At 36.5% G+C, this 26932-nt stretch overlaps 1 non-coding gene and 1 pseudogene across 2 annotated transcripts in view; one reads left to right on the top strand and one right to left on the bottom strand.

Annotated features, from left to right (window-relative positions):
* LOC149248268 (uncharacterized) overlaps window positions 1-26546 on the top strand; it is a 234804-nt pseudogene extending 208258 nt beyond the window's left edge. Inside the window, exon 5 of the transcript XR_016266661.1 lies at window positions 25751-26546. The product of XR_016266661.1 is annotated as an uncharacterized LOC149248268 (transcript). The remainder of the gene's footprint in view (window positions 1-25750) is intronic.
* On the bottom strand, window positions 16628-16711 carry LOC149248269 (small nucleolar RNA Z102/R77). The gene has a single exon (XR_016267792.1). It is a non-coding gene; the product is annotated as a small nucleolar RNA Z102/R77 (small nucleolar RNA).
* Window positions 26547-26932: the final 386 nt, after the last annotated feature.

The raw sequence follows: 26932 nt of genomic DNA, 5'->3' as shown, positions 1-26932 counted from the left end.
CAAAGTGCTTTGACCTGCCATCACGGTCGTCTCTAAAACCTGATCAAACAATCTTGCGAGCAGCTTCCAAAGACACACTGCTTCACAACTCGCCAGACTAGATGCAATATACTCAACTTCTGCAGTGTTGAGTGCGACAAATGTCTACTTCTTGCTCATCCAGGATATCATAGTAGAACCTAAACTGAAGCAACATCCTAATATGCTCTTCCCATCTTCGGCACTTCTTGCCCAATCAAAATTTGTGTATCCCTACAACTGTACTTCACCATTTGAGACATATCTCAATCCATAATTGGTTGTACAATGCAAATATCTTAGCACATGCTTTGTCGCAATCTAATGTACATGCCTAGGTTCTACCATGAACTGGCTCAGAGTGTTCACTACAAAGCAAATATCAGGTTTGGTATTAACCAAGTGTTACTTGGGAGCGGGAGCGAAAGCGGGGAGCGGGAGCGGGAGCGACATTTTCAGAAGCTCCCAATTTGGGAGCAAATCCCGGAGCGTTTTTTATATAATATATATATTTTTTATATTTTGATACATATATGTCAACAAAAACATGTAGAATAATGAATTAGATATAAAAAACATAAAAAAACATAGGTTGAACCATATACCAACAATCATCTAGAAGTTATAATCTTCATCAACCACGTCCACAAGTTAGTAACATAGTAACATACAACATATTGAGTCTCATGATTCATCAATCTTAAAGTTTCAAGCTTTCAAAACTCAATATATAACATTTATCATCATTGATCACCAGAGTTGTACTTGTAAACTAAGTGTAACCATTACAACAAATACTATCTAACATGAAATGAAATGTTATAAAATGAAATGAAAAGAAACAACTTTCAACTTTTATGAAGCATCATATTCATAATTCATTACTAATGAGTTATAATTGCCAACTTCAAACTTAAATTGTCATATATTGTTTAAAAAAATATCATAATAAATATGAAAGAGTCAATAGTTATAAAAACTACTAGAAACTAGAAAAGAGAAGTAAATCTATTATCTATTTCTTATGCTTGGGCCTCTTGCCACCACGAGAAATGTATAATTTTTTAGTCTTGTTGGAAAATCAAGATCTTTGTCATTAATATCACCTTCTAAGCTTTAATATCCAGAGGTATCTTTGTCATTACCTCTGTATCTCTATAGGGATCTTTGTCATTAATATCACCCTCTAAGCATTAACATAAGATAGAAAAAACATAGCATGTCAAGTCAAGATTTTGTTTGAGTGATGCGTACAGGATGGTCATGATAGAGGAGTTCAACAACCAATGTCACTAACATCAAGGTACATAGAGGGATTGGTGCTCTTGATTAAATACGAGTTCCATACCCTAATACATGACAAAATTCAATGGAAACATTGCAATCCCCCAATCTTGAAATCTTGAAAAACTGATAAGTTTGCTGGATTTTGAATGAAATCTAAAATTCTACTTTCTCCATATGAAATCCAATGAGGCCGGAACCACTCTCAAACATCCTGAGTCATTTCATGGTAATGTTAAAAATTTAAGTGAAAGGATGAAAATGAAGATTAAGGAGAATGTCACTTTTACTTTGAGAATTTAACATTACCATGAATAGCATATCAATACTAGGGACATAGACTTGATCATTAAGCTGCCCCACTCAAAAATTATTTGTTTCTTTCATAAAAAAATTGCATTTCGGACATTACTACAACAAAAAAATTGCAAAAAAGGCAAAACGTTCTCGAAAACACTCCCTAAAAGGCAGGGAGCGAAATTTTTTTTAGGGAGCGCGCTCCCGACCCGCTCCCGAGTCGCTCCCGATCGAAGCGCGGATTGGGAGCGGGATCGCGGGGTTGGGGGGGGGGCACTCCCCCGCAACACTGTATTAACCAAATGCATCAAGGATTTTATCAACTATCAATACATAGAGGGATCCACCAAATCTGAGTTAGAGCCTCTCAGCTTCTTCAGATTGGTCACAATGGGAGTGGCCATGGATTTGTAGTCCATCATCCCAAATCTCTAAAGGATCGTAATAATATACTTCCCTTGACCAAGGAAGATTTCATTCAATTTTTGCCACGATTCCAATCCCAAGAAGTAATGCATCAAACCTAGATCCTTCATTTCGAACTCAAAGATCAATTCCCTCGGACACTAAAGCAAAGCTTCCTATGGTAATCCTGACTGCTTCCTCTATCAACGAAGCAAATCCTCCTACTACTGTTGCTTCTTCTGTCACATGAGCAAGTCCTTTTGCTCCCGTCAGAAATAAGTCATCATCATCATGAGAGACCCTTATGGATCTCCAGTACGCTGCATCCTTCCATTCTGCCTTACTGTCAACTCCCTCTGAACTAGAAGCTCTTTTGGTGATTTGGCTCCATTGGAATTAGGCTATAATTTGTTGAAATATGTATCCAGGTTCGGTCTTCATAATGACAAATGTAATCATGATTTTATGTATTTGATGTAAAGAGAAAAATAAATTTACTATTGGCATTCTTGAGGCATGGGTTTTATGCTCAAGGGAAATTTATTTTATAGGTCAAGCACCCATTAAGTGCTTCTAGGGGTTGTCTTTGAGTCAATAAGTCATAAGAGTCATTGTCATGATGGAAGACCCTTTTGGGCATGTTACATATTGTAAATAAAAATTTATTTGAGTCAAATTAGAGTCAAAGACGCTCCAAGACCTTGTCATGGTACCTCAAGCAAGTCGAGATCAAGTTGGCCTCAAGGAAGCAATGAAAGCCTATATATAAGAAGGAACTCGACCTCATTTGGATAGAAAACAAGCAAGTTCAATTTCCTCAAGAAAGAGGTTGAAAAGGACGAAATTCAAGGATAACAAAAAGAAAAGCAAGATCGAAGTTTTGGATCTCTCTCTCTCTCTCTCTCTCCTGTGTTAGGGTTTCTAAAGTTGATGGGCAAGTCGGGTTGCTAGACAGTTGTTGGGAAAGTCGAAGTGTTGGAAAGTTGTTGGGAAAGTCAAAGTGTTGGAAAGTTGTTGGGCAAGTCGGAGTGCTGGAAAGTTGTTGGGCAAGTTGAAATTATTGGAAATTTGTCGAGGTTGAAGTTGTAAAAGAAACTGCTGGAGTCGAAATTGTAGGAAAGAAAGCTCGTCAAGGAGAAAGGTTGACTTGGCCTTGGAGGGGTCTTTGTCAAGGGTCTTAAGTCTTGGAATTCGTCATTTGAAGATTCTATAAGAAGAGAAGATTTTTTGCGGGTTTTCCTCTGAAGAGGAGAGATTTTGGCCTTGGCTAGCATCCTACATTTAATGTCCTCTTGTCTCTTTGATCTTCATTGTTTGGTAGTTGTTTGATGATAGAAAACACAATTTTAATCAATTTAAAGAAGAAGCCAATCAAAGTAAGTAAAAATACATCACAAGCAAAATTCAAAGTAAGAAAAATCTTTTAATCTAGCCGCCCTAGATTTCTCAACATAATCCACCTACACAATGTTTGACTTTGTTAAATTGTTCCTCCATAATTTATGTGATTCTTTGCATAAATTTAGGTAGAAGTAAAAAGTAAATATGCAGTACATTCTTTATATTTCGGTAATTAAACATATTTACTAGGAATTATTAGCTACCATAATTAGGAGTAAAAGTAAATATGTTGTACATAAAGATTGTAACAACCCCAAAAATTTACAGTGCCCACCATAATTTATGCTCTGATATTGTGTTGATTTTCTAGTGCTAATTAGACAAGCACAATTTTCTGCAACTGATAATTACTTCCAATGATATATGATATTATTTTAACACACTCCACAACATCATTAAATGATTACACCGAAAAAATTCAACTGGTCAAACATCGACTGTCTCAAAAAGTCGACTCCTTAGAAACTTAGGCCTCTTCCTCAGATAGCTTCTCATGTGTGTGAGGGAGAGAAAAATGTGAGTGATAGTGAGTGAGAAAAATGTGAGTGATGAGTGTATGAAAATGAGTAGTTCAAGTGTCTTTTTATAGTGGTTTTAGGGTGCTCAGGAGGCTCCTATGGCTTCCTCCATGAAATCCAAAAACAAGCTAGAGGGAGCATCAAACTTCAAAGCTTGGAAAGTTAGAATAGATCTTATTCTTGCCAAGAACAAAGTGTTGGATATTGTGATAGGAAAGACTACTGAACTAATGATGCAGTTGGAAAGGAGAAGTTAAAAGAGGATGATATTACTACCATGAGTCTAATAGTAGACTCCATTACAGATCATCTCATCCCCTACATTGCAAAGAATGACACCTCCAAGAAGATGTACAATGCCCTAATAAATCTCCACATTATCAAGAATGTTGATCAGCCCATGAGTTTGAAGAATGAGCTTTGAAATACAAGGATGACTAATGATGACACTGTGGCTTCATACTTCGTAAGGATTTTGCAAATTAGAGATCAAATTTCAGCTATTGGAGAAACCATCTCTAATCAAGAACTTGTGACTACAACACTCAATGGTCTCCCTAGATCATGGGATGCATTTGTAGTAGGCATAAGCAGTTGGAAAGAAGCTCCTTCATTTGAAAAATTATGGACATCATGTGCTCAAGAAGAAGCAAGATTAATGTCTAGAGATCGTCAAGATGAAGAAGTTCAAGCCCTTGCAACTCACTTCAAGAACAAGGGAAAGAAGAAGTTTGGACCTCAACATAAGAAGTCAAGAAAAGGGTCTTCTTCCTCTAAGAAGAAGAAAGACTTATCTAAGATACAATGTTATGGCTGTCAATAATATGGACATTTCAAGAGAGATTTTCCTAATATGACTAACAAGAAAAGAAAAGGGAAGCAACATGCTTCTGCAGCAAAAGTTGAAGAAGATGAAAAACCAAAGAGATCCAAGGGTGACAAATATTTCTTCTACTTTTCTGCTTTGACAAGTTCCTTTGCAGATGATGATGACATGTGGCTGTCGGTAGATAGTGGAGCATCAAGACACATGATCAGAGAGCGTAGGAATCTTTCAAGCATGACAAAAAAGAAGTTGTCTCAAAGGGTTGAATTGGGAGACAACAACAACTATGTAGTGAAAGGAATTGGGAAGCCATCCATAGAGTTGGAATCTGGTAACAACATTCATCTTAGCAATGTCCTTTATGTACCAAGTTTAAAAAAGAATCTTGTATTTGTTTCTTGTTTAGAAGATAAAGGAGATAGGTTTCTTTTGTGGATGGCAAAGTACTTGTTTGGTCAAAGGGCTCTAGTATAGATGATGCTAAGGTTATTGGGATTCATGATGGTAGACTGTATAGACTTGTGAATCAACTAGATCAAGCATTAGTACATGAAGAAATAGATCCAAGTGAGCTACGACTTCGAAGGTATGGACATCTTCATTTCAGAGCATTGCCTAAATTAAGTGAAATAGTGTCAGGAGTTCCTAAACTACAGGTAAAGAATGATGGTGTATGCAAAGGTTGTTCTCTTGGAAAGAACATCAAGAAACCATTTCCAAATAGTGACAACATATCTAAGGAAGTTTTGGACTTGCTTGATTCCAATGCATGTGGTTTGATGCCCTTAAAATTGCTTGGTGGTTTGTTGTACTATGTGACATTTATTAATGACTTCTCCCGTAAGATGTGGATATATCTCTTGAAGACAAAAGATGAAGTATTCGACAAGTTCCAGGAATTCAATGTTGAAATTGAAAATTTGATAGGTAAAAAAATCAAGATACTGAAATCTGACAATGGAGGAGAATACACCTCAAAGGATCTTGTTGCTTTCTGCAAGCAATCTGGGATTAAGAGGGAGCTAGTTGTTCCCTATAATCCAAAACAAAATGGTGTAGCAGAACAGGTCCATTGAAGAATTTGTCAAGGCCATGATGCATGATTTGGACTTGCTATTATTCTTATGGGGTGAAGCGTCACAAATAGTTGTGTACATTCAGAATCAAAGTCATTACAGAATTCTGGAAGGTATGACTCTTGAAGAATCTTTCTACAAAACGAAGGCAGAGGTTGGGGACATGAAAATTTTTGGTTGTCTTGTATATATTCATGTTCCTAACGATAAGAGGAACAAGTTGGAACCTTTAGGTTAGAAAGGCATATTTGTTGGATACAATGACTCTTCAAAAGCCTACAGAATTTACACTCTAGAGTAGCGACGAATTGAGGTCAGTCGAGATGACACCTTTGATGACAAAGTGGCATATGGGAGGTCTAAGGAAGTCTCTATACATTCCTTGGATGAAGTAGGAAGCCTCAAGAGAAGAGCAATCAAGTTCTATAGAATGTACCGGAAGGCCAAAAGGGCCTAAAAAACTAGCAGAACTAGTGATAGTTCCAAAGATCAAGAAAAGAATAGCATGGCTTAAATCCACCTTAGAAGAGGCAAAAGGACATGCAACTCCTAATGGCACATATCGAGAAGTGAAGAAACCTAAAAGTTTCTTCGACTATGCAGCTCTCATGATAAAAATTATTGATGAAGAACCTTCCAATTTTGAAGAAGCAACTAGTCAGCAGGTGTGGAAGGAAGCAATGAATGAGGAGTATTAATCAATCATGAAGAATGATGTTTGGAAAATAGTCCCAAGGGCTGAAGGAAAGTCAGTAGTGACTTCCAAGTGGATTTATAAGATTAAGCATGTTGTAGATGGGAGCGTTGACAAATACAAGGCGTGGTTCGTGGCTGGAGGGTTCTCCCAGAAAGAGGGAGAAGACTATGATGAGACTTTTTCTCCAGTTTCCAAGTACACCTCCATTAGATCCATCGTTTCATTTGCTTCTTCCATGGGATGGGAACTACATTAGATGGATGTAAAGACTGTCTTCCTCAATGGAGTAATTGAGGAACAGGTGTACATAGAGCAACCTCAAGGATTTGAGGTATGTGGAAAGGAGTCTTAGGTTTGCAAGTTGAAGAAGTCCTTGTATGGGCTGAAACAAGCTCTGAGAGCTTGGTATGCTCATATCGATAGTTATCTGACAACACTGGGATTTATCAAAAGTGAAGCAGATCCAAACCTTTACTTTAAGGTTACATAGAATGCATCTGTGATCCTATTATTATATGTTGATGACTTACTTTTAACAGGTGCCAAGCCTCTTATCATTCAGTGCAAGAAGCAGTTGGCTTCCGAGTATGGTATAAACCTGGTGAAGTCTTCCTCGGTTAAGGGAAGTATGTGATAAATATCCTTAAGAGTTTCAGAATGATGGATTACAAATCCATGGCGACTCCCATTGTGACTAACTGGGAGAATTTAAGAGGCTCTGACTCTAGTTTGGTAGATCCATCTATTTAGAAGCGGCTGATTGGTAGTTTGATGTATTTAGCTAATACTAGGCTGAACGTTTGCTTTGTTGTGAACACTTTGAGCCAGTTCCGGATAGAACCAAGACATGAGCATTGGATTGCAAACAAAGCACATATTGAGATATTTGTGCGGTATAGTGAATTATAGTTTGAAATATGTTGCAAACAAGGATGTACAACAAGGTTGTATGAAACGGAGAAACAAGTATGAGTTTCCGAAACAAGAATGGGTATGAAACGCGACCTCCCCAAATTTTGGAAACGGGGAAACGCGAATATATATATATATATATATATATATATATATATATATATATGTGTGTGTGTGCAATCATAAAGCATAAATGATACTTTATAATTTATTACATTTAAACATTAAGATTAAATTTACATCACATTTACTCATGAATGATCACATAATGAAAATAAAAATATCGGAATATCCAAAAGCAACCTTTATTATATATCCAAATCTCAAAATCAGCCTTTATTTATATTAATATATGAGGCTGCAAGTATAATAAAGTCTATAAGGCTGCAAGAACTATAGAGACAAAAGAATAATCCTCATCATAACAATCCTCATCAAAAATAGAAGTAGTACAATGCTCAACAGTGGATGGTGGTGCTGAAGAAGATGATGCGCCAATTCCACTTCCAGACTCGGCCTCAATATTTAGGGCAGCAAGAGAGAGATCCAAATCAGGATTTTTTGCATCCACATCCCATTCTTTAGAAGGACCACTATTTGTATTCTGGACCCCTATGAGATGCAAGGCAAAGGTTGGAGTGCACATAAACAAGATCCTCCGCCTTCTGTGAGCCCAACCTATTGCGCTTCACAGAATGAATAAAACCATAAGTGCTCCAATTCCTTTCCGCTGATGAAGAGCTTGCCACTTGTGAAAGAATATGAATGGCAAGGTTTTACAAATGTACACCATTTGCTCCATGACAAATCCACGACCTAATTGGATTCATGGTGCTTCTCTCCTCCAAAGCTGATATATCTGCATAATCATCTATTCCTGTAGCAAAACTGGAAAATTCCTCCTTTACCTCCCTGTGTAGATGAGAAGGAAACATTCTCATAAGGGTTTTTTTCATCCCATTAGCCACATCTCTATCCTTATGGTGTTATATACCTAGGGGGGATAATATGGGGTACAAAGGGAGGTACCCAAGGGAATAATGTAATAATGGGATGGGCCATAGTAATAAATAAGGTGGTTAACTCGTATCATGTAAGGGACCACAAGTAGTTAGTAATAATGTAATGGGCCCATGGTATCAGTTTGATGGTATGAGGGAACCATGGTAATGACCCATGGTATTGTATGTATGAGGCCTATATAGAGGCTAGAGACTCCACATGGAGAACTGTCAAGGAATATTGTATGAATAGGCATATGGCTTGTGGAGTGCTCTTCTTCCTTAAGGAGTGAATGTATGGTGTTGCCCTACCTTAAGGGTTTGATCAATAAAGTGAATCATTTCTATCTATATTTAGATCTTGTTTTTCTTGGATTTATCTATATTATCATATATTTCTGGGTCACTTTAAACCCAAGAAAAACAAGATCTGAATATAGATAGAAATGATTCACTTTATTGATCAAACCCTTAAGGTAGGGCAACACCATACATTCACTCCTTAAGGAAGGAGAGCACTCCACAAGCCATATGCCTGTTCATACAATATTCCTTGACACCTCTCCATGTGGAGTCTCTAGCCTCTATATAGGTCTCATACATACAATACCATGGGTCATTATCATGGTTCCCTCATACCATCAAACTAATACCATGGGCCCATTACATTATTACTAACTACTTGTGGTCCCTTACATGATACAAGTTAACCACCTTATTTATTACTATGGCCCATCCCATTATTACATTATTCCCTTGGGTACCTCCCTTTGTACCCCATATTATCCCCCCTAGGTATATAACATATGGGGTGCCTTCCTCTTCCCATTGCTTTGAGCAATAAGCTCCTCATCATAAAATTTGAGCAATGGTGTTGAAATTGTTCCACCTATCAACAATGATTTTCTTGACCAAACCAGCAAAATGATCATCAACAAACAAACGCTGTGGAGACTCTTGCGAAATGATTTCCATAGTTTTCTCAACCATGGAATCCATGCCATCATATACCTCTCCTAAATGTTGGTCAGTGTCAGCACTCTAGAGAAGCTCAAATGCAGGGGTTGTGAACTTTAACAAGAAATCCACCTTGCTCCACCAATCCTCATCAAGGCATAATCTACGCACCATAGATCCCCGCTCTGAATCTGCTTGTCTCCACTCAATCCAAAGTTGACTCACCACTATAGAAAGTAATGCATGCTTAACCTCAACAAGGCGGCGCAAGATCAGGAAGTTTGAGGCATATCTTGTCTCAACAACTTTTAACAACTCCAATTTGGAGTACTCTCGAAATATGGCCTGAGATTGGTGGTGGTTGGTGATGAATTTGACAATCTCCGTTGCTTCCCTTGTGAGTTCCTTTATCCAGGGAACTTTGTTGTCAATCTCCTTTAAGATCAAATTTAGATTATGGACAATGCATGGTGTCCAAAAGATGTGGTCATACCTCCCCTCGATAATTAAACCTACAACTTTGCAAATTGGTGCATTATCCGTGATAACTTGCATCACCCTGTTAGGCCCTATTTTTTCAATAGATTTTATAATAACATTAGCAATGAACTGTGCATCTTTCACCTCTCCTAAGCAGTCTTCTGTCTTGATAAACATTGCTCCTTTGGGGGAAGTGGTAATGATATTTATCAATGGTCTGCGCCTTGTATCTGTCCATCCATTTGAGACTATGGTAACCCTAGAGCTACTCCAGGAAGAATGAATTGGAGCTAAAATATCCTCCACAAGCTCCTTCTCATTTTTGAGAAGCTGGGTTCCGACTTTCTCATAGTTGGGCTCCTTGTACCCTTGAGGAGCTTTGTTAATTGCCCTTATCATATCTTGCCAGTAAGGAGAGCGAACAACATTGGATGGAATACCACATGCATAAATGCACCTAGCCACTTTAGAATCAGTTTCTTCTCTTGCTTGCACATTCACCAATTTAGCAATTCTGCTATCCTGAATTGAAGGGGATGCCCCTCTGGTATTTTTGGGTGCTGGTTGTTCATGTTGTTGAGTGGCACCGGCTCTCCTCTTTCTTGCTTCAACTACAATCCTTGGCTCAATGTTAGATGGAGCTTGAGGAGTAGCTTGAGTAAGGTCATCATGCCTTCTCTTAGTACCATCCACCTCATTTTGCTCTCTTTGATATGCCCTCTTTGCCAATGGATCTGTTGTTTTTGTGCAACCTACAATCCCCTGTCCTCCTCCATGCAAAAGATGTGCCTTCACTCTTGGGTAGGAGCCCTTGTACGAATTATTGCAAAGATTGCATCGCCATTCCCATGAGCCACCACCTGCACATTTTTGAAGCTTCGTCACATGCCTCCAAAGAGGATAATATTCAGCCCTTGGGTTGGCCCTAGGGCTTGAACTTGCAGCCGCACTTTGGTTGGAAGCCATTGCTGCAAAAATAAATTAAAAAAACAAATCTGTAAATAAAAACGTTTTTCATTTTTTTGGCAGCATAAACCCTAGAAAAATTGAAGAAATAGTAGGAAAAAACTAACAAAATGAATGTTGCTTACCCAAATTAATTTTCTGTAGCTAAAGCTACCCCAAAATGCCAGAAAAGAGGAGAAGAATGGCTGTAGCTAAGCCAAGAAACCAAGAATATCGTAGTCGGAAACTCTGCACTCCAAATTTGCTGCTGAAATCTCTTTCTGTTGCTCTTACTGCTGAAATCTACTTTGCTCACTGCTCAAAACACCCTAGCTGAAACAACTGCTCTCGTCCTCTCTTCTCCTTTGTTAAAATCGCCAGTCTCCAAGAAAAACGACTTGCTGAATTGTGTGATGAGAGAATGAGACAAAGTTCACTTTTATAACTTTAGACAGGCATCTAGAAGCAACTAGAAGGCATTAGAAAAACCTAATTAAAAATTAGAAGACAAATTAATAAAAAATAAAAATAAAAAAAAGGACAAGCTGCATGTGGAAACGGCGTCGTATTGTCGAGAAACGCGTTTCCGGCCGTACTGGCCACGTTTCCGCCTCGAGAAACGTGTCAGTTGTAACAACCCAAAATAAACATGTAATTAATCAACTAATTAACATCAAGTTCAAACTATGAGTAGCACTTACCTGTGGTTGAAGTCTGCTTACTGCAAGAAGGTTTTGGGGACGACTCTTCACCCAACCGTAGGCTCAATTGCATAAGGACTTGCTACAACTGGCCACCACCGAGCCCTCAATCAACGTACTACTGCCAGTAACTCCTCTGTCTTAGAACACTATTCTCCCAAGAGAATGAAATTATGAATGATAGAATCTTGGAATGATGGAATCCTCTCATCTTCCTCACCATCTATTAAATAGAGCAAACATTGGAAGGGGAACCACATGCACACACTCCATGTGTCTACATGCAACTTTATTGCTTTCTTGTTTTATTTATTTTGTTTTTACTTTTGGATAGCTTTACTAATTTTTACTGCTTTCTTGTTTTATTTCTTTTTATATTTATTTAGCTTTAGTATTGCTATTTATTATTTTATTATTATTTATTATTTATTTACTATTACTATTTTTTATTTATTGTTTGTTATTTATTTTCTTGTATTTTAATATTATATTATATTATTTATTATTTTTACTATTATTATTTATTATTAAGGGATATTACATACTTCCCCACTTTAAGGAACCTCGAAGTTAAGTTGAATTATTATTATTATTATTTATTATTTATTTATTATTTTTGTTATTTATTACTTCATGTTGCCGACACCCTCTGCTGAACTAGTATAACCAACAGGCATCGAAAGTTTCACAACACCCTGGAAATCCCAAGGAATCTCTATCCTTTTTCCACTTTCGGCACCAAGAATAAGCCTGACCCGGTCTGTATCCTAGTCAAAGGTTGGCCCCAAAGCTCGCGCCTGACTCAAACCTCATCTGCTCCAAGGCAGGCATCCGGTACGGTACTTAATGACCCGGGCATCTTGCAAGGCTGGCCCACTCCCTCCACAACTACTAAGGCGCACAGCCCCAGGCATCGAAGTCCTCACACCCCCACCAGACTTCTGCATCCCAATCCAATAACAGGCACCTAGCCTAGAACATCAGGCACTTGGCCTCCTCAAGATGGTCCCATAGCCTTCAAGAGCTATCCATCAAGAGTTACACAAGACAAAGGAACCACTGGCATATGTAGTGTTGATTGAGTTTGTCCCCAGCCCATATGGTGTTACTTATTCTCCCTCGTGCGTATGGGCTCGCACGAGATCATCAAATAAACCGGCCTTCTTGGCCCATTTGTGGAGTCCTGTGAATCATCACCGTCAACATGCAACCAATGCATTAGCTATACCATCATAGTATCTTAGAAAATAATCATATGCCAAGTCTTGCATGTCATCATGTAACATTCATCATTGTTAATCGCAACATTATGAATAATAACGAACTGCATGCTCATGCATGTCATAAATTTGTACGCAACTATCGCATGCTTCACCTCATGAAATACCATCATAAGTTATAACATCAACATATTTGCATCAAAGACATATGATGACTTCACATAATAAATGAACCACATGTCAATAAACCTCATATTATAGCATTATAATTCCTATGCCACGTTATGCATATCATAATCATCATAAGGATACATCATCAGTATTGTAGCAATTATATAAATATGAACCACATGTGCATGATCACCCTCATACCATCATATCATGAAACATGAGAAACATCTCAATACTTATCAAATATAGAATAATACTCTATAAGCATTCTTATCATGATTCATTAGAAAAATGAATTTCATTTACTTTACAAACATTCAACTATGAACTAAGATTATTCATCATCCATCTAGGATCTGTGTTATCTCATCAGTGTTATTAGTGTTACGTTTTCATCAAGATACCAATTAGTTTTTCAATAATCATTTCCACTTCTTTCAACTAGGAAGTTGACCATTTACACCATAGGTATAATCATCTAAGTACATCGTTAAATTTCACATGAGCCTCATCATCTTGAGTCTTAATCTCTCATCATATATTCTTCCTTCCCTAAGGAAATTATGGTGAAATTCATTGTTAGGATATTACAATCATTATTTAAATCATCTATCTCAAAATTAAAATCCTTTGGTTTTACATCCATTTACCCTTTGGCTTACCGATTCCAATATTGCTATATGCAATTGCATATAAACACTAGGTCATCATGATTTATTTTATATCGAGCCTAATTTACTTGCATGAGGGTTTGTTGATCCATGTTAACTTATACATACATCACTTAACAATTATCATTTTCATCCACAAAAAAATATTTTCTTATCTCGTCAAGTTCCTATCTCAATACCTTTTGATTGCTCATTAAATAGTATCTTTATTTTAGATTTTGAAACAGTTGGAAACACAACTACCATCATTGTCCATGAAAAATATAAATGTGTGGTGTTTTGTGGAAACAACCTCTTTTAACGCTATGGGAACAGAACTTGATAAGTTTCTCTATGTGAAGTCTTATTCATGAAATAATGAGTGTAGTTTAGTAAAGTAAAGCCTCTATTAGTTGACTCTCACTTTGTCAATATGCACACAATACCTCTCACAATCTACTTGTAAAATTTCTAACAACATTCCTTCTTATACTTCAACTGTTATTTTTGACCATTTATATCTTTAAACATTTCCCTACGTTTATCATTGGTCATTCCTCAATTACGAGCATTCTCAACTTCTTATCTTGGCACTTTTAAACTATGTAGATCGTCACTATGTCCTTTACTAATCACGTTGCTTGGTTCAATCATTAATATCATTAAGAGAACTTTCTTCTTGACAGAAACATCCCTTCACTTCCTCCTACCATTATATCACGAAACTTCATGTAACATTATACTCAACATCATAACAGTTAATTAAACTTAAACTGAAATCATAGTGTACGATTTAGATGTATCATAAAGTTTAAACAATAAAACATGATTTAGATGCTCCGTAAAAGTATCTGTCTTAGCTAAGTAAGCACTCCTAATTAGTTCATCACACAATTTGTATGCTACACTTCTGATATAGTCTATTTATTTGCAAGTTTCAACATCTAGAGCCTTAACCTCTAATTAAGCTATTATACTTTGACTTATCCAATTACATAACTCATCAATGACACATCTACCAAGGAAATTTCAATATTTTCCTATGTTATTTATGAAAATTGACTTGTTATAGAGAGCGTAATAAAAGTTGATCGATCTTCTTTCTTATCAATTATTTCATACTTTTAATTACATCTCATGAGTTTTCCTTATTATTGTAATAGTGTGGATCACAAAATAAAACAAATGCAATAGCACATTATTTAGTGCATTAATTATCCATATAAACACAACTTTCTTATGCTAGTTACCACTGAGCAAATGTAGAAACTAAACATCAATGGATATAGAGTAATCAAAGATCAAGGAAATTATTTGCTTCAAGTCAACCAATATATTATTTTACCTTTTTCTCTTCTTGAGAATTAACATCCTTAGATCAAGGTCAACCAAATAATTCTTAATTATGGCTTAAGATCACAATCACCTTGAATTCATCAATGATATCCACATGGAATTTTCATTCATTGTATTCTTTTCATTAGCTTTATTCTCTTAGTTGTACCGGAATCACACCATCTCTCCATATTTTTCTCATTTTAACTCATCTTATTATTTCATCATTAGTCATGAATGATTTACTTGTTACACCTTATTAAACCAAATAGGAAAGTTAAAACCCTTGTAGTCTCTAAAAAGCATCAAACCTCGACACTCATGCAACAACTCATTGTAAGAAGGGGAGACCAACAAAATAAAAAAAAGTAACATGGCAATTCAATTCGGGTGCCATTATAACATTCCCAAATCATGGGCATATTTTGTTCTCATAATATCCTACCTTATATCGCCAAGTGCATTCAAAGAGTGCATGACATTACAATATCTATAAATATATACACACCCACTCATGAACTAAACAAAAGCCCTAGCAATCGTGCAATGGTAAAACTTGATGCAAATTGCTCCATAGGAATCATCTATTGGGGGAGATCACAGGAAATGTGTTTCTGCCACATTTGCCCCTACAATAGCAACATCTCCATGAGTTCAAGTCATCCCCAATAAAGACACCGTATGAATCATCTATAAGATGAATAGATGAAATTACAAGGCATTGGTGAACAGTATATTGGAGAAGATTGCACGCCAATTATGACTGGTTATGAATACTGCAGACATCCCAATAAAGATACCCAATGAACCATCTACCCAAAATTAGAGGACTAGACATAGATAATTGGCTATGAATAGGCCATTGAACAATATCGCAAGACATTGTCGCTTGTCAGTGTATGGTCTGGTGGTTATATGGCTCTATTTGCTCCCACAAAACCAATGCTTATGATTGAACCAGTTCTGCATATTTTGAATCTGCTGTACAGGCTTGAAATGCATGTGAGGCAATGTGACCTTGCTTCGGAAAAAAGAAAAACGGATTTCTTCATACAACTGCATCTATATATCAATGTATGGTTGGACATTGTTGCTTTGGATTCTAGAAAAACGTATTTCTTCACACAACTGTATCCATATACCATATTGTTGGGTATTTATTCTACGAGTTTCTTTCATAAGTTTGTAAAACTTAGCCTATGACTCTATGACAATATCTCCCGCAAGAGACGTTCCACAAAAGCTTTAATCCAATTTAGTTTTACCTCGTTATATGAAGAGTTTTAATCAATAAAGGCCAAAACAATTACTGGGTCTGAACATATGGAAGCCTAAACATAAACTAAAGAACCTTCTAAACCTTCAGCGAAAAGCTATATTTTCCAAAACGTTTAATAAATGGACTATGAAATCAAAACTAGCATAAATGGTTTACACGGAAATTAAAACAAATAAAAACAAGCAAACTCATCCTCTTAGCAGAGGAAAAAGATAAAAACCGATGGTTCCAACATGGAAATTCAGAATACTTGGGTGCTTTGAAGAAAGAGTTTACCCACAATCCACCGTCTTCGTAACAGAGAGTAACCTCCCGTTTTTATAATTCATGTAAACAACCACCCTTTAAATGCCTGAAAGAAATTACTCACGAGAGGCCGAAATCTCCCAAATATTTAAATGCACCCTTTAAAACGAAAACCCATAAATAATAAGCATAGAATGCTCGGCGTGCAGAGTGATCAGATAGACTAATAACTGAGAATGCCATCATCCCGACACTCAAACCAATAGGGAATCATTTGCTCGTTATTTTGTTTGGTTGGGCACTATTGGAATTGACAGTTTCTTTGGTTCGAATACAGAAGTAAACTCTCACATGTCTTTATTTCTGGATTATCCCATCATATACCGTCATCGCATGGAAAAAGGCTTCTGGCCCCTGCACTCCGACTGCAAGTACCAAATACCCAGTTCTCTAGAAAAAGGCTCTAAACAAACCTATTAGCTACAATACATCGGCATACGCCGCAAATCGAACCTGGATAAAGGTTCAACATTTATACTAAGCACCATGATCCGAATGAAAACAGGGGTCTTATAAAGCCATAAGACAATGATGAAAGCAATGAGACTTGCATGTTTTGATGTGTTGGCTATTATCAACTGCATGTTTTTAAAATAGATTCCTTCCTTTTTCCCCTTCTTGTTCCTAAATAGATTATTTCTTTCTATGTAACAAGTAACATGACATTCAGATCCCCTAAATTATATAATACAGGGAATACGGTAGTGTATCAAATGCAAAAACACTGCCTAACAAAGGCACAGACTGCAATGATATCAACCTACAGTTGTATACAATTTACAGGAAAAGATTTGGGGACCACTCAAAGTTACCAGATTCAATATCCATTTTACAATCTCTATAAAGGAAAAGCCAGATGATGGCATAAGAAGATTACGAACCGATTCTGATGTCATACTCTCGATTGAGGCACGAGGAACCAAAAGAAGAAGAATAATTTACGCAACAACTCTTTTCATAAATCCTAGGATTCCTAACGTTTCAATAGACATGTGTTACTCAATCAAATTAAATAATTGAAGTTGGAAGGTAATAATGATGTCTGAATAAAACTTAGAAAGTTGTCTCAACATAAAATCAAAATTCGAATGATTGTGAAATAGTTCAAATGTACCAAAAATTCTTATTGCTGCTTTGAAGTTTGCACTAGAGGCTTGCGTGGCATCACAAAGGTAAAAGCATGAAATAGATTAGTGTTAAAAGAAATAACAAGATCAAAAAATGAACCTCAGTAATTTGACAATACTGGAAGCGGAGGAAGGAAAAGTTTGAAAAATAAAACCAAAGTAGCAGTGATGGACAACTTTAACAGGAAAAAAAATATCAGGGATCCTAAGCAAAACTGTAGTGCTCTAAATTGAAAAGGGCATTAGCGAGATTTCGCGAAAATAAGCAACTCTGAAGGTCAGATTGAGATGGAAACCAGAGATTTTCCACCTATTTAGAAAAATTTTAACCCCTGCTTTACAATTTAATTTTAAAATACTAAATTTTGATGAAAAAAATGGATTTTCCAAGATCTTTTTATTTGTTAAATAGGTTTAAAAGTGTAAAAGAAAACTACAACAACAATTCTAAAAGTCAGAAATAGCGACTTTTTTGCTTAGAAACAGAGATTTTTCCCTTAATGGATTTTTAAACAATGCGCCAGAAAATGATCTAAAAAGATTAAAAGGACAGATTTATTTCCAGAAGAAACTCTAATGATCAGAACCAGGGATTTTCACTTGTTGAAATTAGAATTTTGACCAATACCTCAAAAACTGATCTGAAAAGTTCTAACCCTGATTCAAAGTAAAGCATCTGTTAAATTAAGATAATTCAAGGATCAGAACCGGAGCTCTTGCACTTAATATATGGAGCGATTGTACTTCAAACTCCACAACTCATAGTGCTTCAAGGAACAAATTCATAATTTTATTTAAATATGTACATGATAAGATTTGTCGTGGAAATTACTCATAGGAATGACTTTAAAAATGAACACCATCAAAATATAACTATGCAGCCAGTATGCACTGAATAAAAAAAAAAATTACGTGTATAGCGAGGGTTTGTAGAACAAAAAAAAAGACATGCGGCCTCCTGGAAGTAATGATCCTGTAACTTTCAAAACAAGTCGAGTTAAAAATCCCAACAAAACAAAATTTTTTTTTTCTAAGATGCCCATAGGCCCTAAGGGTTGAGCCTAACCTCTGATACCATATGTAACAGCCCAAAATAAACATGTAATTAATCAACTAATTAACATCAAGTTCAAACTATGAGTAGCACTTACCTGTGGTTGAAGTCTGCTTACTGCAACAAGGTTTTGGGGACGACTCTCCACCCAACCGTAGGCTCAATTGCGCAAGGACTTGCTACAACTGGCCACCCCCGAGCCCTCAATCAACATACTACTGCCAGTGACTCCTCTGTCTTAGAACACTATTCTCCCAAGAGAATGAATGATAGAATCTTGGAATGATGGAATGCCTCTCATCTTCCTCACCATCTATTAAATAGAGCAAACATTGGAAGGGGAACCACATGCACACACTCCATGTGTCTACATGCAACTTTATTGCTTTCTTGTTTTATTTCTTTTGTTTTTACTTTTTGATAGCTTTACTGATTTTTACTGCTTTCTTGTTTTATTTCTTTTTATATTTATTTAGCTTTAGTATTGTTATTTATTATTTTATTATTATTTATTATTTATTTACTATTACTATTTTTTTATTTATTGTTTATTATTTATTTTCTTGTATTTTAATATTATATTTTATTATTTATTATTTTTATTATTATTATTATTTATTATTTATTATTAAGGTATATTACATCAGTACGGCCGGAAACGCGTTTCTCGGCCGTACCGTACGCGTTTCCGCATTTCGTTTCCGTTTCCGTTTTCGTATGGAAACTCCTGCTTTGCCAATGTTTCTTGCAACTTAGATGTACAACTTCAGAGATATACAAATGCAGATTGGGCAAGAAGTGCTGAAGACAGGAAGAGTACCTCGGGAGTATGCTTCAGTTTGGGATTTTCCATGATATTGTGGATGAGCAGGAAATAGAAGTCAATAGCACAACACCGCTGAAGTAGAGTACATTGCAGCCAATGATCCTTGTATCAACACAGTATGGCTTCGGAAGTTGTTTGCAGGACTATTTGGCCAAGAGTTGGAGTCGAAGGTGATACAATGCGATAATCAAAGTTGTGTGAAGCTTTCAGAGAATCTCGTGTTCCATGACAGGTCGAAGCATATTGAGATCAAGTACCACTACATTCGTGACATGGTGCAGAAGGGAGCAATAAGGCTCAAGTACATCTCCACCAATGAGCGGACAACTGATGTTCTGACGAAGCCATCGCCAAGGGACAAGTCTGTGTACTTCGAAGATAAGCTGGGGCTCGTGGAGATCACCCCTCTTGTTGAGAGGGAGTGTTGATTACTCTACAGAACGGATGAACATTCTCCTGAAAGGGAGAATGGGTCCAAGCGACTCCAGAGGGCTCAACAAGTTGAAAATTGGGAAGCTTTGGGTTGAATTTCCCCAAAGGGAAACCCAAATTCCTCAAGAAGCCCAACGTGCCGCAAAGGAAGAAAATTTAAATCAAGAAAATCATTATTGTGGGCAAGAAATTATTAAATGGAATATATTCAAATTATTTTAAGAAAAATTAAAATTCATGTGTTTCCCTCCTAAAATTAAAAGTTGACCTACCAAATGCAAACCCCATCGAATTATATAAATCAACAAACCTTGAAGTCTCATTTCAATCATCACCGAATGAATATGGTTCAAAATTTTTATTTTGAGGCTCGTTTTTTTGTATGGTTCACATATCTATTTGGCATCTCATAGTGACTTGCATGGAGGGATATCGAACAACGAATTTATACATAATAGGGCTACGTAAAAGACATTGCTTTGTCATCGCGTATTTCATTTTTTCTCTTATATATTCTAAGATTGTCGCATAGTATTCCTTTACGACTCGATTTAGTTTACAATTTCTTACACGGTAATTTGGCTCTCGCTTTGTCATCAGAGTATTACATCAATGGATCGGATTCCACTATAGTGGCATCACATCGTTAAATAATGACTTGCTTCACCTGATCATTACTATGGCATCGCATTGTAACCTATTCAGTGGCATCATCTGTGTGCACAGGTAGCTTGCACTCATAATAGACAGAGTCTTGCATTCTATTCAAAGGGTCGCATTCAAAATAGTGACAATGTAGTTATACATTGGTGTATGGTTCAACTCTGGCATTGCTCATAGCACAATGACCTGTGGCTTGCTTTGTGGTCTACATTACAGTGGCTCGTAGGGCTTTCTCATATGGCTCGATGACTCATTGCAGTGGCTCTCATACTTATATCTTCATGACTCAATTTCTTGTCTAGTATGTATATGTGTTGATTATATGATCTCTATGGTATGGCACATCTCTTCGAGTGTGACTGAAAGTAAACTTGTTTGTTTAGAAGTAATGATACACATAACTCTTGTGATATGATGACAGAATTATCTTGATACATGATCTAGCCCTGGATATGGTAGCAAGTTTAATATGTCAGCACCCTTTGTTGACAATAACCCTATATATATATATATATATATATATATATATATATAATATATATAAAACTGTGCTTAGTATCTGTAACATTATACATGACAGAGGTCTGGATTTGCTAGTGTCCTAATAGCAGACCCTGGTTTGGGAATGACCATGATACTATGATGACTATGATTTATATGGCAGTGATATATGATATATGATTGCAGTAAATTTGATCTATGTGTTGAGCCCTTTGATGACAGAAACCTTGTTGCAATGACTTTGACCTTGTTGTGTGATAGAGACTTTGATGAATAAAGTATATCAGTGATAGTTACACATGGACAATGATACTCAGCATATCTGATGATAGTGACTTCAATTCTGGACAATGATCTATATGTATGACTGTAACCTTGTGATATAACAGTGATTATGATGTCAGTGACTTTTCTATATGATGGCAATAAGATATATGGAGATAACAGTGACCTTGCTTTTATAAGGTGTCAGTGCCCTTGCTCTAATATGATGATAGTGTCTTTGGACAGTGGCTTTACTCTTCTTATAATGGCAGTGACTTGTTATGGATACATGGTGATAGCGATTCATGATCGATATGGCAGAAGCTTTCTTGGGCTCATTTGATTATCGGAAGTCAGTTCACAATTGAAGTTGTGAACTGACTTGAATTGGCCCTAGGAGGCCTGATGTAATGATTATCTCTCTATGGATGTACTTTGTATCTCAGTTGAACAATTGATGAATATCTAATAGAAGAAGAATTTGGTTGGGTTTTCTCCCTTGTGTTGTTTTTCCCTGGTCTCTGACCTAAATCCCAGTCTCCCCTTTTGTGCATGCTTTTCTTCTTATTGTTGTTATTGTTCTTTTTACATGATTGCTAATGATGTTAAGATGTTATGGGGTGAATGTGAGATGTAAATGATGAAAAAGGTTTGTAAGTGCAATTATCTAAAGCAAAGAACAATCTCACCCAAAAATTAACACAACAGGAAATGTTGAGTGAGTGTCCCTTGGAGGAGGACCTTGATCACACACCAAAGATGATGGAGTGAGGTCTCAGAACCTGATCACACACCAAGAATGGTGGAGTGAAGTCCTTCAACATCTAGACCCTGATCACACACCAGAAGGGTGGAATGAGGTCTTGGACCTTGATCACACACTAGGTAAGGTGAAGTGAGGTTCATTTCAGCATCTAGACCTGATCACTAACCAGGAAGGGGTTGAGTGAGGTCTTGGCCCATAGTGCTCACTAGGAAGGGTGAGTGAGTGCTTGCTAGTTGAAAGTCTCAACATTCTTTGGCCTAGGTGGTGGCCATAGGATTCGAGGACCGATCACTCTGGAGGAGTGAGTCCTAATATGCTGATGACATTGCCATGGGTTTGGTACCACCCCAAAAATGGCCACTAGCAGATGGTGATAATAAATGATGATGCTGGTGATAATGGATAACCTTTTTCGTTAGAGAATTTTGTTCAATCTGAGAACATCTATGACGACGATTATGAATATCTCCCTAGTTAAGAGAGTGTTGAATTTGTAACTATGATCGGTCTTCATAATGTACTTTTGGTCACTTGCTGTAGTTGTATTTATCATTGTAAAGCATATTTATAAGTGCTTGAGTCAAAAAAAATTTATCTTGAGTCAAAGTCCCATTGTGACTTTTAAAAGATGTAAATTTGAATTCTTGAAATGTAATTTTTGGCTCCAAAAAGTGACAAGTTGGCTTCCCTCCAAGTCAAGTCAGCCCTGGCTAAGAAACATGTCTTTTCATCCTAGACATACTACTATATAAAGGCATCTTGAGCTCCTCATTTGGTAGATTCACATTCCTCACTCAAGACAACTACTGGGAAAGCGAAGGAGGTCAAGAAGGACGAAGAAGGACAAGGAAACAAGGCTGAGTTTCTCTCTCTACTCTCTCATCAATTCACACATGTGGAAAGAAGTCTCTCTCTGTGGTTCACATCTTTCTGGGGTAGCAACTTCAAGGGGCCAAATTTTTTTTGGGTTACTGAGTAGCGTTAGGGGGGCGAAATTTCTGGATTAGGCAGGTAGAATGAAGTGCATCTTTAGTTTGGGTGACTTGACTTGGAGGAGAAGAATAGGTTTGACCATAGGTCTAGGTGTGTCTCTTATTGAAAAGGAAGAATCTCACTATTGAAAAGGTTTCTTGGTTTTTCCTGATAGTAGGTTTTCCCAGGGTAAATTTTGTCTCTCTTTTGTGCATTCTGATCTCTACTATTTTATTGCTGAATCTCTAAAGTATAATTGCTGAGTGATATATTGAAATAAGATAAAAGAAGATCTACATCAAAAGCAATTATCATAATTTCAGAAATATTGTGCTAACCCTAGTTGCACTAGAAAATCAACACTAGGGAATACCTCCCGCAGTTACCCAAAAATCAACAAAGGGCATCTATCAAATATTGTGCTTTTCTCTTTCTTGGGTCATTTTCTCTCTATATAAAATTCAACATGGTATCCTAATGAGGTTGTGTTAGGATGAAAACATTGTCCTGTGATTTTTGGTGATGAATCTTGGTTCAAATGCTTGTAATAAGAGGTTGGGATGTCCATGGTATTGTCTTATGCTACACAAATATCTGTGGTACTTGAGTAATATTGGACATCGTCCATAGAGTTTGCCCAATTAGAATCTAAATAGCCAAGCTACTCAAGTTCTTCACTTTCACCATAATATTCCAAAATCTAATGCACCTTTAACATATCTCAAAGCCCATTTTGTTGTTGTGCAATTTTCTGCTTTGGGATTTGTCATAAACTTTGTTATGTAGTTAACTGAAAAACAAAGATCAAGCTTAGTGGTTGTAAGATGAATTAAACTTGAAGCAAACTTCCCATTACCTGCCCACAAACTGACTCTTTTAGTGACTGAGTCTATTTTTGCTGAAAATTTCAGCCCTTTGTCTGTAAGTGCAGATGAAATTTTATAATCAACGAGACTGAACCTCTCTAACAAACGTTTTACAGAGTTATTTTGTGAAGGAAAAGCACATTTCTTAGTCTAACAATCTTCTACAGTTAGTTAATAATGTAGAAGGTCTAAGTTTGCCATGTCAAAAGTGGAACATAATTCAGTTTTTACCATGGTGATTGCATCGACCTCATTACCTGTCATGATCATGTTATCTACATATATCACCAATATCACAACATAACCATCCTTGTTTTTGACATAGAAATTGAAATCAGGAATTTTTTTTCTAAATCCACTATCTCTGAAATGCTCGAGTGAGACCACAAAGATCCTTAACCAGTCTGCATACCAAATGTTTCTTTCTGGGACTTGAAACCCCAAAAGTTGGCATACATAAACTTCTTTTACCGAATGACCATTGAGGAAGAATATTATTATCCATTTGATAGATATTTCAGTGAAAATGTGCAGCAAGAGCTAGAGCTACCCTGACTGTGACCAGCTTGGCAGTAGGGGTAAACGGCTCCTCATAATTTATCTCTTCCTGCTAACCAAAGGCCTTTGCAACCAACCTTGCTTTATGCTTGTCAAGTATATCATCTGCTTTATATTTGACCTTATACACCCATTTACAACCAATGGGTTTTTTATCAGCTGGCAAATCTGCCATAGTCACCTCTAGTTTTCCATTAGGGCATCATATTCAATTGGCATGCCTCTTTTCCACTCTGGTTGCCCTTTATCTTCTTTGTAAGCCTGAAGTTCAAGAGAGTCTCGAAGGTTAGCCATTAAAGCATAATTACATAAGTCAGATTTCTTACCTACTTTTCTCATTGTTCTTCCTTGCTTTCTTGGCTAAGGAATCTCATGCAAGTGAGCATCATCAAACATCTTACAAAACCATGATGGTCTTATCTTGCCTTCCTCTGGTTGCCCTTTATCTTCTTTGTGAGCCTGAATTTCAAAAGAGTGCTGAAGGTTAGCCATTAAAGCATAATTACATAATTCAGATTTCTTACCTCCTTTTTTCATTGTTCTTCCTTGCTTTCTTGGCTAAGGAATCTCATCCAAGTGAGCATCATCAAATATCTTGGATAAAACCAAGATGGTCTTATCTTGCCTTCCTGATTCTTCAAAACAGCACTGATATGGACTAATTTCAGTGGCAATATGACCTAAACCTTCTTGGAAATCACTTGCAGAGGTTCATTTTACCTCATGCTTGGCTGTCCTATTCATAAAAGCTAATTTCTCAGCAATATCACAGTGATCTGCAAGAAATTTCAGATCTGATTTATGGTCCAAGTTAGAACTTAGAGGGCAACAGGCCTGCATTCTCACATCAGATTTACACACACAGGAAATGGACAGGAAAAACCTAGAAGAGAGAGAAGATAATTCAAAAACTTCTTTTACACGTGAGAGATGAGAGAGGTTGTATAACTTATTTTTTATTTATTCTTAATTATTACTGAAGTACTTAATTAATAACTTAATGCACTATCATTAACATAATCTAAGTACATAAAATATTAAATAACCATTCACTAAACGTTTAAAGTATATACTGACATGTGGTGTATAAGCTGCCTTGAAATTGACTCTGATGGAGTTTGTTTTATCATCTTGGTATTTTTTGGCTGAGTTGATAGGAATAGAAGCAAGTTTTTTTTACTGAAAAAAATAGAAGCATTTTTCCATACAAGACTCATCAGTTTATGTTTTTGTGTTGTGCAGTGGCCGTCTACTAAAAACATTGGTAGATGTAAAATACAGAAATCTCCATCTAACACCTGTAGAGATTATAATTTATCTACAATGCAATTTCCTTTTGTGTGGCTGTTGGTATTGCAATTGCTTTCACAATATATGCCAGGAGAGCTTTAAAAAATTTCCAGGAAAATGATGAACCACAGAATGGAGAAGTTATTGATAATGGTGGGTCTCTCAATCTAGTACACATGGTTTCAATTCCTGTGGGAAGCTCAGACGATTTTAAATCTGAGAACTCCGGGCATGGTTCTACAAGTAGATTAAGCTGAACGAACAAGTTATTGAGCCTGGGTATCGTGATTAAATTCAAACATGTATTATTTTTGTAAATGAAGATGAATTTCCAAGGTAACCCCTAGTTGCCCTTTATCTTGTATTGGTTTGCAATGATGGTCACTGAATCTAGAGATTTGAACAACATTGCCAGCTTTTTCCAGCTTTATATTTCACTGCTAGAAGTAATATAAGTTGATACTATTGATTCTTTCCAAGAGAATAGTTGCCTCTATTGACTTCAAAGTGATTCATGAGGAACTATTCATATTGACATTTATTAAATGATAGTCCATTGATGCTGGGATCCTTTTATCAGCAATGGTTGTGAGGGCATGCAGAATGGAAGTGTAACTGAATTTTGTTAAAGCTGCTCTGCCCCAGAGAAGGGACGATGGTATCCAGTGCTTATTTTGTGGTCATATTTGTGTACAGATTTTGGATTCAAGGGAGATGTGGAAATAAATAACTCTAGCTCTACTTGCAATATTTTTTGCAGTGATTAACCAGAATCGATTATGGCAAAATCTTATATACTTCAGCATTTCCATATAGCAGACCTTATGATATATCTTGCTTAAGATAGTCTCTTTGGCCTAATCAACCATCTCAATCAGACCCTTAAGTTGTAAATCTTGAAATTTGATTTCATCAAATATTTGCCGATTTTTGTTGGTGCCCCTTGCTATGATAGAATTTCAAATATGAAGAAGGGTAAACATTCTATCATTCCTTAAATTCCTAGAATAGTCTGTGACTCTCTGGAAATTTAATTAACCTATTCTAGCGAGTGGTGGTTTATGTTTGTTGTTTATGGGGTAATTTCATCTCCATTACGTGTATTTCTTATCATAATTCACAATACTTATTCTC

This window comes from Pinus tabuliformis, chromosome 7 (genome assembly GCF_031772625.1).
Source record: "Pinus tabuliformis cultivar Carrire ecotype Pingquan chromosome 7, CPIR1, whole genome shotgun sequence".
In the NCBI taxonomy this organism is placed as follows: domain Eukaryota; kingdom Viridiplantae; phylum Streptophyta; class Pinopsida; order Pinales; family Pinaceae; genus Pinus; species Pinus tabuliformis.
Note: the sequence above shows the minus strand (reverse complement) of the source record. Positions and strands in the feature narration are given on the sequence as shown.